The sequence below is a fragment of the Coregonus clupeaformis genome, unplaced genomic scaffold, assembly GCF_020615455.1.
Source record: "Coregonus clupeaformis isolate EN_2021a unplaced genomic scaffold, ASM2061545v1 scaf1170, whole genome shotgun sequence".
Lineage (NCBI taxonomy): Eukaryota > Metazoa > Chordata > Actinopteri > Salmoniformes > Salmonidae > Coregonus > Coregonus clupeaformis.
Window position 1 is genome coordinate 152908 of NW_025534624.1, and position 10670 is coordinate 163577.

A 10670-nucleotide genomic window follows, 5' to 3' on the forward strand; every position below is an offset into this window, starting at 1 on the left:
CTAACCCCTAACCCAGCTTCCTCCTCTAACTCTATTAACCCTAACCCAGCTTCCTCCTCTAACTCTATTAACCCTAACCCAGCTTCCTCCTCTAACTCTACTAACCCTAACCCAGCTTCCTCCTCTAACTCTATTAACCCTAACCCAGCTTCCTCCTCTAACTCTATTAACCCTAACCCAGCTTCCTCCTCTAACTCTATTAACCCTAACCCAGCTTCCTCCTCTAACTCTATTAACCCTAACTCAGCTTCCTCCTCTAACTCTATTAACCCTAACCCAGCTTCCTCCTCTAACTCTACTAACCCCTAACCCAGCTTCCTCCTCTAACTCTACTAACCCTAACCCAGCTTCCTCCTCTAACTCTATTAACCCTAACCCAGCTTCCTCTTCTAACTCTATTAACCCTAACCCAGCTTCCTCCTCTAACTCTATTAACCCTAACCCAGCTTCCTCCTCTAACTCTATTAACCCTAACCCAGCTCCTCTTCTAACTCTATTAACCCCTAACCCAGCGTCCTCCTCTAACTCTATTAACCCCTAACCCAGCTTCCTCCTCTAACTCTATTACCTCTTACTTCTCTCTATACCCAGCTTCCTCCTCTAACTCTATTAACTCCTCTTCCTCCTCTAACCCTATTAGCTCTCCTCCTCTAACTCTACTAACCCAACTCAGCTTCCTCCTCTAACTCTATTAACCCTAACCCAGCTTCCTCCTCTAACTCTATTAACCCTAACCCAGCTTCCTCCTCTAACTCTACTAACCCTAACCCAGCTTCCTCCTCTAACCCTATTAACCCTAACCCAGCTTCCTCTTCTAACTCTATTAACCCTAACCCAGCTTCCTCCTCTAACTCTACTAACCCTAACCCAGCTTCCTCCTCTAACTCTATTAACCCTAACCCAGCTTCCTCCTCTAACTCTATTAACCCTAACCCAGCTTCCTCCTCTAACTCTACTAACCCTAACCCAGCTGCCTCCTCTTTGATAAGGGTTAAATATATAAAGATACGGTTTAGGGTTAGGATTGGATATATGAAGATGTCAGAGTTAGGGTTAGGATTGGATATATAAAGATATCAGAGTTAGGGTTAGGATTGGATATATGAAGATGTCAGAGTTAGGGTTAGGATTGGATATATAAAGATGTCAGAGTTAGGGTTAGGATTGGATATATAAAGATGTCAGAGTTAGGGTTAGGATTGGATATATACAGATGTCAGAGTTAGGGTTAGGATTGGATATATAAAGATATCAGAGTTAGGGTTAGGATTGGATATATACAGATGTCAGAGTTAGGGTTAGATGTATACTGTATACATATATAAGGATGACTATGTAAATATGTGAAAGCTGGCTTTCATTTCGTTACAATATTGAAGCATAAATCATTAAAACAAATATCCACTGGAGCCCATTCCATTTGTACTGACTGGACGAACTAGCCTGGGTATCAGTCTGTTTAGCTAACCCGCTCCCTGTCCTCCATGGGGGTTTCTCATTATGCATACTACCTGTTTAGCTAATCCACTCCCTGTCCTCCATGGGGGTTTCTCATTATGCATACTACCTGTTTAGCTAACCCACTCCCTGTCCTCCATGGGGGTTTCTCATTATGCATACTACCTGTTAACCCTAACCCACTCCCTGTCCTCCATGGGGGTTTCTCATTATGCATACTACCTGTTAACCCTAACCCACTCCCTGTCCTCCATGGGGGGTTTCTCATTATGCATACTACCTGTTAACCCTAATCCACTCCCCTGTCCTCCATGGGGGTTTCTCATTATGCATACTACCTGTTTAGCTAGCCCACTCCCTGTCCTCCATGGGGGGTTTCTCATTATGCATACTACCTGTTTAGCTAATCCACTCCCTGTCCTCCATGGGGGTTTCTCATTATGCATACTACCTGTTTAGCTAACCCACTCCCTGTCCTCCATGGGGGTTTCTCATTATGCATACTACCTGTTTAGCTAATCCACTCCCTGTCCTCCATGGGGGTTTCTCATTATGCATACTACCTGTTTAGCTAACCCACTTCCCTGTCCTCCATGGGGGTTTCTCATTATGCATACTACCTGTTAACCCTAATCCACTCCCTGTCCTCCATGGGGGTTTCTCATTATGCATACTACCTGTTAACCCTAATCCACTCCCTGTCCTCCATGGGGGTTTCTCATTATGCATACTACCTGTTTAGCTAACCCACTCCCTGTCCTCCATGGGGGTTTCTCATTATGCATACTACCTGTTTAGCTAACCCACTCCCTGTCCTCCATGGGGGTTTTCTCATTATGCATACTACCTGTTTAGCTAATCCACTCCCCTGTCCTCCATGGGGGTTTCTCATTATGCATACTACCTGTTTAGCTAACCCACTCCCTGTCCTCCATGGGGGTTTCTCATTATGCATACTACCTGTTTAGCTAAACCACTCCCTGTCCTCCATGGGGTTTTCTCATTATGCATACTACCTGTTTAGCTAATCCACTCCCTGTCCTCCATGGGGGTTTCTCATTATGCATACTACCTGTTTAGCTAAACCACTCTCTGTCCTCCATGGGGTTTCTCATTATGCATACTACCTGTTAACCCTAACCCACTCCCCTGTCCTCCATGGGGGTTTCTCATTATGCATACTACCTGTGTAACCTAATCCACTCCCTGTCCTCCATGGGGGTTTCTCATTATGCATACTACCTGTTTAGCTAACCCACTCCCTGTCCTCCATGGGGGTTTCTCATTATGCATACTACCTGTTTAGCTAATCCACTCCCTGTCCTCCATGGGGTTTCTCATTATGCATACTACCTGTTTAGCTAATCCACTCCCTGTCCTCCATGGGGTTTCTCATTATGCATACTACCTGTTTAGCTAACCCACTCCTCTGTCCTCCATGGGGTTTCTCATTATGCATACTACCTGTTAACCCTAATCCACTCCCTGTCCTCCATGGGGGTTTCTCATTATGCATACTACCTGTTTAGCTAACCCACTCCCTGTCCTCCATGGGGGTTTCTCATTATGCATACTACCTGTTTAGCTAACCCACTCCCTGTCCTCCATGGGGGTTTCTCATTATGCATACTACCTGTTAACCCTAATCCACTCCCTGTCCTCCATGGGGGTTTCTCATTATGCATACTACCTGTTTAGCTAATCCACTCCCTGTCCTCCATGGGGGTTTCTCATTATGCATACTACCTGTTTAGCAACCCACTCCCTGTCCTCCATGGGGGTTTCTCATTATGCATACTACCTGTTAACCCCTAATCCACTCCCTGTCCTCCATGGGGGTTTCTCATTATGCATACTACCTGTTTAGCTAACCCACTCCCTGTCCTCCATGGGGGTTTCTCATTATGCATACTACCTGTTTAGCTAACCCACTCCCTGTCCTCCATGGGGGTTTCTCATTATGCATACTACCTGTTAACCCTAATCCACTCCCTGTCCTCCATGGGGGTTTCTCATTATGCATACTACCTGTTAACCCCTAATCCACTCCCTGTCCTCCATGGGGGGTTTCTCATTATGCATACTACCTGTTAACCCTAATCCACTCCCTGTCCTCCATGGGGGTTTCTCATTATGCATACTACCTGTTAACCCTAATCCACTCCCTGTCCTCCATGGGGGTTTCTCATTATGCATACTACCTGTTTAGCTAATCCACTCCCTGTCCTCCATGGGGGTTTCTCATTATGCATACTACCTGTTAACCCTAACCCACTCCCTGTCCTCCATGGGGGTTTCTCATTATGCATACTACCTGTTTAGCTAATCCACTCCCTGTCCTCCATGGGGGTTTCTCATTATGCATACTACCTGTTTAGCTAACCCACTCCCTGTCCTCCATGGAAACGTTTCATCTGAGAAGCACTGGCCACTCCCCCTACTGTATTACCTCACGCTCCATCTCCCCAATCACTGAACCTTATTCCAGCCAGGACAACGGCAACAATAGAGACGAAACAAGATATACACAAAGAAAACGTTTCACCTCATAATTATCAGCTCGATATATGGGAATCGTAAACAGGTATAAATTACCTAAAACTAATGTTATGGAAGGTAGATGTCAATTCTTCATGGCTAGCTAACTAGCCAGTTAGCCCTATTGACTTACTGTGGACTTACTGTACCCATTCACTGAACCTTCCTTCTTCTAGCCAGACAATGGCGATAGAGACGAAACAAGATATACACAAAGCAAACGTTTTACTTCAGAACTATCAGCTTGATACAGTTGAAGTCGGAAGTTTACATACACTTAGGTTGGAGTCATTAAAACTCTTTTTTCAACCACTCCACATATTTATTGTTAACAAACTATCGTTTTGGCAAGTCGGTTAGGACATCTACTTTGTGCATGACACAAGTAATTTTTTCAACAATTGTTTACAGACAGATTATTTCACTTATAATTCACTGTATCACAATTCCAGTGGGTCAGAAGTTTACATACACTAAGTTGACTGTGCCTTTAAATGATGTCATGGCTTTATTTTAGAAGCTTCTGATAGGCTAATTGACATAATTTGAGTCAATTGGAGGTGTACCTGTGGATGTATTTCAAGGTCTACCTTCAAACTCATTGCCTCTTTGCTTGACATCATGGGAAAATCAAAATAAATCAGCCAAGACCTCAGAAAAATAATTGTAGACCTCCACAATTCTGGTTCATCCTCAAGTACAAACACCATGGGACCACGCAGCCGTCATACCGCTCAGGAAGGAGACGCGTTCTGTCTCCTAGAGATTAACGTACTTTGGTGCGAAAAGTGCAAATCAATACCAGAACAACAGCAAATGACCTTGTGAAGATGCTGGAGGAAACAGGTACAAAAGTATCTATATCCACAGTAAAACGAGTCCTATATCGACATAACCTGAAAGGCTGCTCCGCAAGGAAGAAGCCACTGCTCCAAAACCGCCATAAAAAGCCAGACTACGGTTTGCAACAGCACAAGGGGACAAAGATCGTACTTTTTGGAGAACTGTCCTCTGGTCTCTGATGAAACAAAAATAGAACTGTTTGGCCATAATGACCACCGTTATGTTTGGAGGAAAAAAGGGGGTTGCTTGCAAGCTGAAGAACACATCCCAACCTGAAGCACGGGGTGGCAGCATCATGCTGTGGGGGTGCTTTTGCTGCAGGAGGGACTGGTGCACTTCACAAAATAGATGGCATCATGAGGAAGGAAAATAATGTGGATATATTGAAGCAACATCTCAAGACATAAGTCAGAAAGTTAAAGCTTGGTCGCAAATGGGTCCAAATGACCCCAATGACCCCAAGCATATTTCCAAAGTTGTGGCAAAATGGCTTAAGGACAACAAAGTCAAGGTATTGGAGTGGCATCATAAAGCCCTGACCTCAACCCTATAGAAAATGTGTGGGCAGAACTGAAAAAGCGTGTGCGAGCAAGGAGGCCTACAAACCTGACTCAGTTACACCAGTTCTCTCAGGAGGAATGGGCCAAAATTCACCCAATTTATTGTGGGAAGCTTGTGGAAGGCTACCCGAAATGTTTGACCCAAGTTAAACAATTTAAAGGCAATGCTACCAAATACTAATTGAGTGTATGTAAACTTCTGACCCAATGGGAATGTGATGAAAGAAATAAAAGCTGAAATAAATCATTCTCTCTACTATTATTCTGACATTTCACATTCTTAAAATAAAGTGGTGATCCTAACTGACCCTAAGACAGGAATTTTTACTAGGATTAAATGTCAGGAATTGTGAAAAACTGAGTTTAAATCTATTTGGCTAAGGTGTGTGTAAACTTCCGACTTCAACTGTATATGGGAATCATAATAATGTAGCTAACCAGATAGTAGAACAGGTCAAAATGACCTAAAACTGTTTTCCAAGGTTGATGTCAATTATTCGTGGGTAGCTAGCTAATGGTAGTAGCTAGCCAGTTAGCTCTATTGACTTACTATGGGCTTACGACCTACGCACACTACAGTGGGTATTGTAGGCAGGTGCACAAAAGGCCAAAATTCACACAGCATGTATTTATTAACGTAGCAAAGATAAGATACTGTAGTCAGGCAGACACATTTAATTCCTAAGTCGGAGTGTATTTTCTCTCGATTCAGCTCAAAGAATGGCCGTCATTGATCTCAAGAAAATGTGCATAGTATTTACTTGGTAATATTGATACTAATAATGATTACTATTAGTAATACTACTAATGATATTAATACTTGATATTTCTTTGCATACTTTCCGTTGAAGCTTGCACCGATGCATGCTTCAAAATATGTACACATTCGAGAACTCCGTTTCGCATACGTTGATTTGGACTCATTCTCCGACCCTCCCGTGCTCAGAGCATTTTGAGAAACACCCCATGTCAGGTGCCAAAGAGACTGGCCTTTCTGCCATCTTCAAATATGAACATTCTATCATTAATGAGCTCGAGGAGAACAGAGGATTTGATCCTGATCATTGAGGTCATCAGGCCCGGGCTTTAGCCTCGAATTATTTTGGCCCCAAGTTATTTTGCCCTGCTGGGATAGTGTAAAACAAACTAGGCTGCACTGCATTACACACTGCAATGAATCCTCCAATCATGAGCCCCGGCCTGCCCTGCCACTGTTGCCTAAAACCAGCATTTCTGTGAATGGTGGTACTTTAGGAGGCGGAGTCAAAGTTGTTTCCAAAGTCCTTTTTAATTCGTCCAAAGAAATTCTATTTTGGCGTGCGCCGGCGACTGTTCCTTCTCTGAGGGAGAGAGCGCAAAGATGAGAAGGAGAACCTGAGGTAAAATGTGTTAGCTTGTTACTACTATAGTTAATTTTGTTAGTCCATGATGAGGTAATTCAAAGTTATTGACCTCACAGTAAGCCAGATTCAAGTAACTTACATTTCCAACATGTTGTCGACTCAAAAGTTGCACTGACAGATAACGTTAAGCTAGCTTGTCTAGATAAAGTGCTGCTAACATTAGCTAGATGGCAAATGTTATGAGCAGGGTTTTGACAGTAATTGATTATCTATCTGGACACTGAATCCAACTGCTGGACCTCTGTTCACCACCCAAAAATCATCACTAACTTACCAATTACTGTCTAATCAATTACTGTCCAAATATGCTAAAACTTGCTAATAAAGCTAGCTAGCTACAGTAGCTAGCTAACTTGAGGTGTGACAATGGATAACATGACGTTAGCTACTTTTGGTAACGCTAGCCCAACTTATCTGTTGAAAAAACAAAGCTGGATAGCTGAGTTAACATTGTTTTTCCAACTTATAGAAGATAAACATACAGAATTTCTTCTTGAGAAAGAGGAAGAGAGATGCAGCTCAGCAAACAGAGACTGTTGTTCTATTTGCAGGAGTAAGTGAATAGATTGTGTGTGTTTACAATACAATTGCAAATTCACTGATATTATTCTGCATATACATAGAGAGACAGATGCCCACAAAGGACAGACAGGAGCATGCAGGAGAACAGAGAGAGAGAGAGGGGAGGGGAGGGGAGAACATAGAGAGAGAGGGGACAGGAGAACAGAGAGAGAGAGGGGAGGGGACAGGAGAACAGAGAGAGAGAGGGGGGAGGGGGACAGGAAGGAACAGAGAGAGGGGAGGGGACAGGAGAACAGAGAGAGGGGAGGGGACAGGAGAACATGAGAGAGAGAGGGGACAGGAGAACAGAGAGAGAGAGAGGGGGAGGAGACAGGAGAACAGAGAGAGAAGGGGAGGGGACAGGAGAACAGAGAGAGAGAGGGGGAGGGGGACAGGAGAACAGAGAGAGAGAGAGGGGAGGGGACAGGAGAACAGAGAGAGAGAGGGGGGGAGGGGACAGGAGAACAGAGAGAGAGAGGGGGGAGGGATAGGAGAACAGAGAGAGAGAGAGGGGGAGGGGACAGGAGAACAGAGAGAGAGAGGGGGGAGGGGACAGGAGAACAGAGAGGGGGGGGACAGGAGAACAGAGAGAGAGAGGGGGAGGGATAAGAGAACAGAGAGAGAGAGGGGAGGGGACAGGAGAACAGAGAGAGAGAGGGGGGAGGGGACAGGAGAACAGAGAGAGAGAGAGAGAGAGGGACAGGAGAACAGAGAGAGAGAGAGGGGAGGGGACAGGAGAACAGAGAGAGAGAAGGGGGAGGGATAAGAGAACAGAGAGAGAGAGGGGAGGGACAGGAGAACAGAGAGAGAGAAGGGGAGGGGACAGGAGAACAGAGAGAGAGAGAGGGGAGGGGGACAGGAGAACAGAGAGAGAGAGGGGGAGGGGACAGGAGAACAGAGAGAGAGAGGGGGAGGGGACAGGAGAACGAGAGAGAGAGGGGAGAGGGGACAGGAGAACAGAGAGAGAGAGGGGAGGGGACAGGAGAACAGAGAGAGAGAGGGGGGAGGGGATAAGAGAACAGAGAGAGAGAGGGGAGGGGACAGGAGAACAGAGAGAGAGAGAGGGGAGGGGACAGGAGAACAGAGAGAGAGAGAGGGGACAGGAGAACAGAGAGAGAGGGGGAGGGGACAGGAGAACAGAGAGAGAGAGGGGGGAGGGGACAGGAGAACAGAGAGAGAGAGGGGAGGGACAGGAGAACAGAGAGAGAGAGGGGGAGGGGACAGGAGAACAGAGAGAGAGAGGGGGGAGGGGGACAGGAGAACAGAGAGAGAGGGGGGAGGGGAGCAGGAGAACAGAGAGAGAGAGGGGAGGGGACAAGAGAACAGAGAGAGAGAGGGGGGGAGGGATAGGAGAACAGAGAGAGAGAGGGGGGAGGGGACAGGAGAACAGAGAGAGAGAGGGGGAGGGGACAGAGAACAGAGAGGGGGGGACAGGAGAACAGAGAGAGAGAGGGGGAGGGGACAGGAGAACAGAGAGGGGGGGACAGGAGAACAGAGAGAGAGAGGGGGAGGGGACAGGAGAACAGAGAGGGGGGGACAGGAGAACAGAGAGAGGGGGAGGGGACAGGAGAACAGAGAGGGGGGGACAGGAGAACAGAGAGAGAGAGAGGGGGGAGGGGACAGGAGAACAGAGAGAGAGAGGGGGAGGGGACAGGAGAACAGAGAGAGAGAGGGGGAGGGATAGGAGAACAGAGAGAGAGAGGGGGGAGGGGACAGAGAAAAGAGAGGGGGGGGGGACAGGAGAACAGAGAGGGGGGGGACAGGAGAACAGAGAGAGAGAGGGGGAGGGGGACAGGAGAACAGAGAGAGAGAGGGGGAGGGGACAGGAGAACAGAGAGAGAGAGGGGGAGGGATAGGAGAACAGAGAGAGAGGGGGGGAGGGGACAGGAGAACAGAGAGAGAGAGGGGGAGGGGGACAGGAGAACAGAGAGGGGGGACAGGAGAACAGAGAGAGAGAGGGGGGAGGGATAAGAGAACAGAGAGAGAGAGGGGAGGGGACAGGAGAACAGAGAGAGAGAGAGGGGCAGGGGAACAGAGAGAGAGAGAGGGGGGGACAGGAGAACAGAGAGAGAGAGGGGGGAGGGATAGGAGAACAGAGAGAGAGAGAGGGGGAGGGGACAGGAGAACAGAGAGAGAGAGGGGGGAGGGGGACAGGAGAACAGAGAGGGGGGGGACAGGAGAACAGAGAGAGAGAGGGGGAGGGATAAGAGAGAACAGAGAGAGAGAGGGGAGGGGACAGGAGAACAGAGAGAGGGGGACAGGAGAACAGAGAGAGAGAGGGGGGAGGGATAGGAGAACAGAGAGAGGGGGACAGGAGAACAGAGAGAGAGGGGGAGGAGACAGGAGAACAGAGAGAGAGAGGGGGAGGGGACAGGAGAACAGAGAGAGGGGGGACAGGAGAACAGAGAGAGAGAGGGGGAGGGATAGGAGAACAGAGAGAGAGAGGGGAGGGGACAGGAGAACAGAGAGAGAGGGGAGGGGACAGGAGAACAGAGAGAGAGAGGGGGAGGGGGACAGGAGAACAGAGAGAGAGAGGGGGAGGGGACAGGAGAACAGAGAGAGAGAAGGGGAGGGGACAGGAGAACAGAGAGAGAGAGGGGAGGGGACAGGAGAACAGAGAGAGAGAAGGGGAGGGGACAGGAGAACAGAGAGAGAGAAGGGGGAGGGGACAGGAGAACAGAGAGAGAGAAGGGAGGGGGACAGGAGAACAGAGAGAGAGAGGGAAGGGACAGGGAGAACAGAGAGAGAGAGGGGGGAGGGGATAGGAGAACAGAGAGAGGAGGGGAGGGGGACAGGAGAACAGAGAGAGAGAGGGGGGAGGGATAGGAGAACGAGAGAGAGAGAGGGGAGGGGACAGGAGAACAGAGAGAGAGAGGGGGAGGGACAGGAGAACAGAGAGAGAGAGGGGAGGGGACAGGAGAACAGAGAGAGAGGGGGAGGGGACAGGAGAACAGAGAGAGAGAGAGAGGGGGGATAGGAGAGCAGAGAGAGAGAGGGGAGGGGACAGGAGAACAGAGAGAGAGAGGGGGAGGGGACAGGAGAACAGAGAGAGAGAAGGGGAGGGGACAGGAGAACAGAGAGAGAGAAGGGGAGGGGACAGGAGAACAGAGAGAGAGAGGGGAGGGGACAGGAGAACAGAGAGAGAGAGGGGGAGGGGACAGGAGAACAGAGAGAGAGAAGGGGGAGGGGACAGGAGAACAGAGAGAGAGAAGGGGAGGGGACAGGAGAACAGAGAGAGAGAGAGGGGAGGGGACAGGAGAACAGAGAGAGAGAGGGGAGGGGACAGGAGAACAGAGAGAGAGAGGGG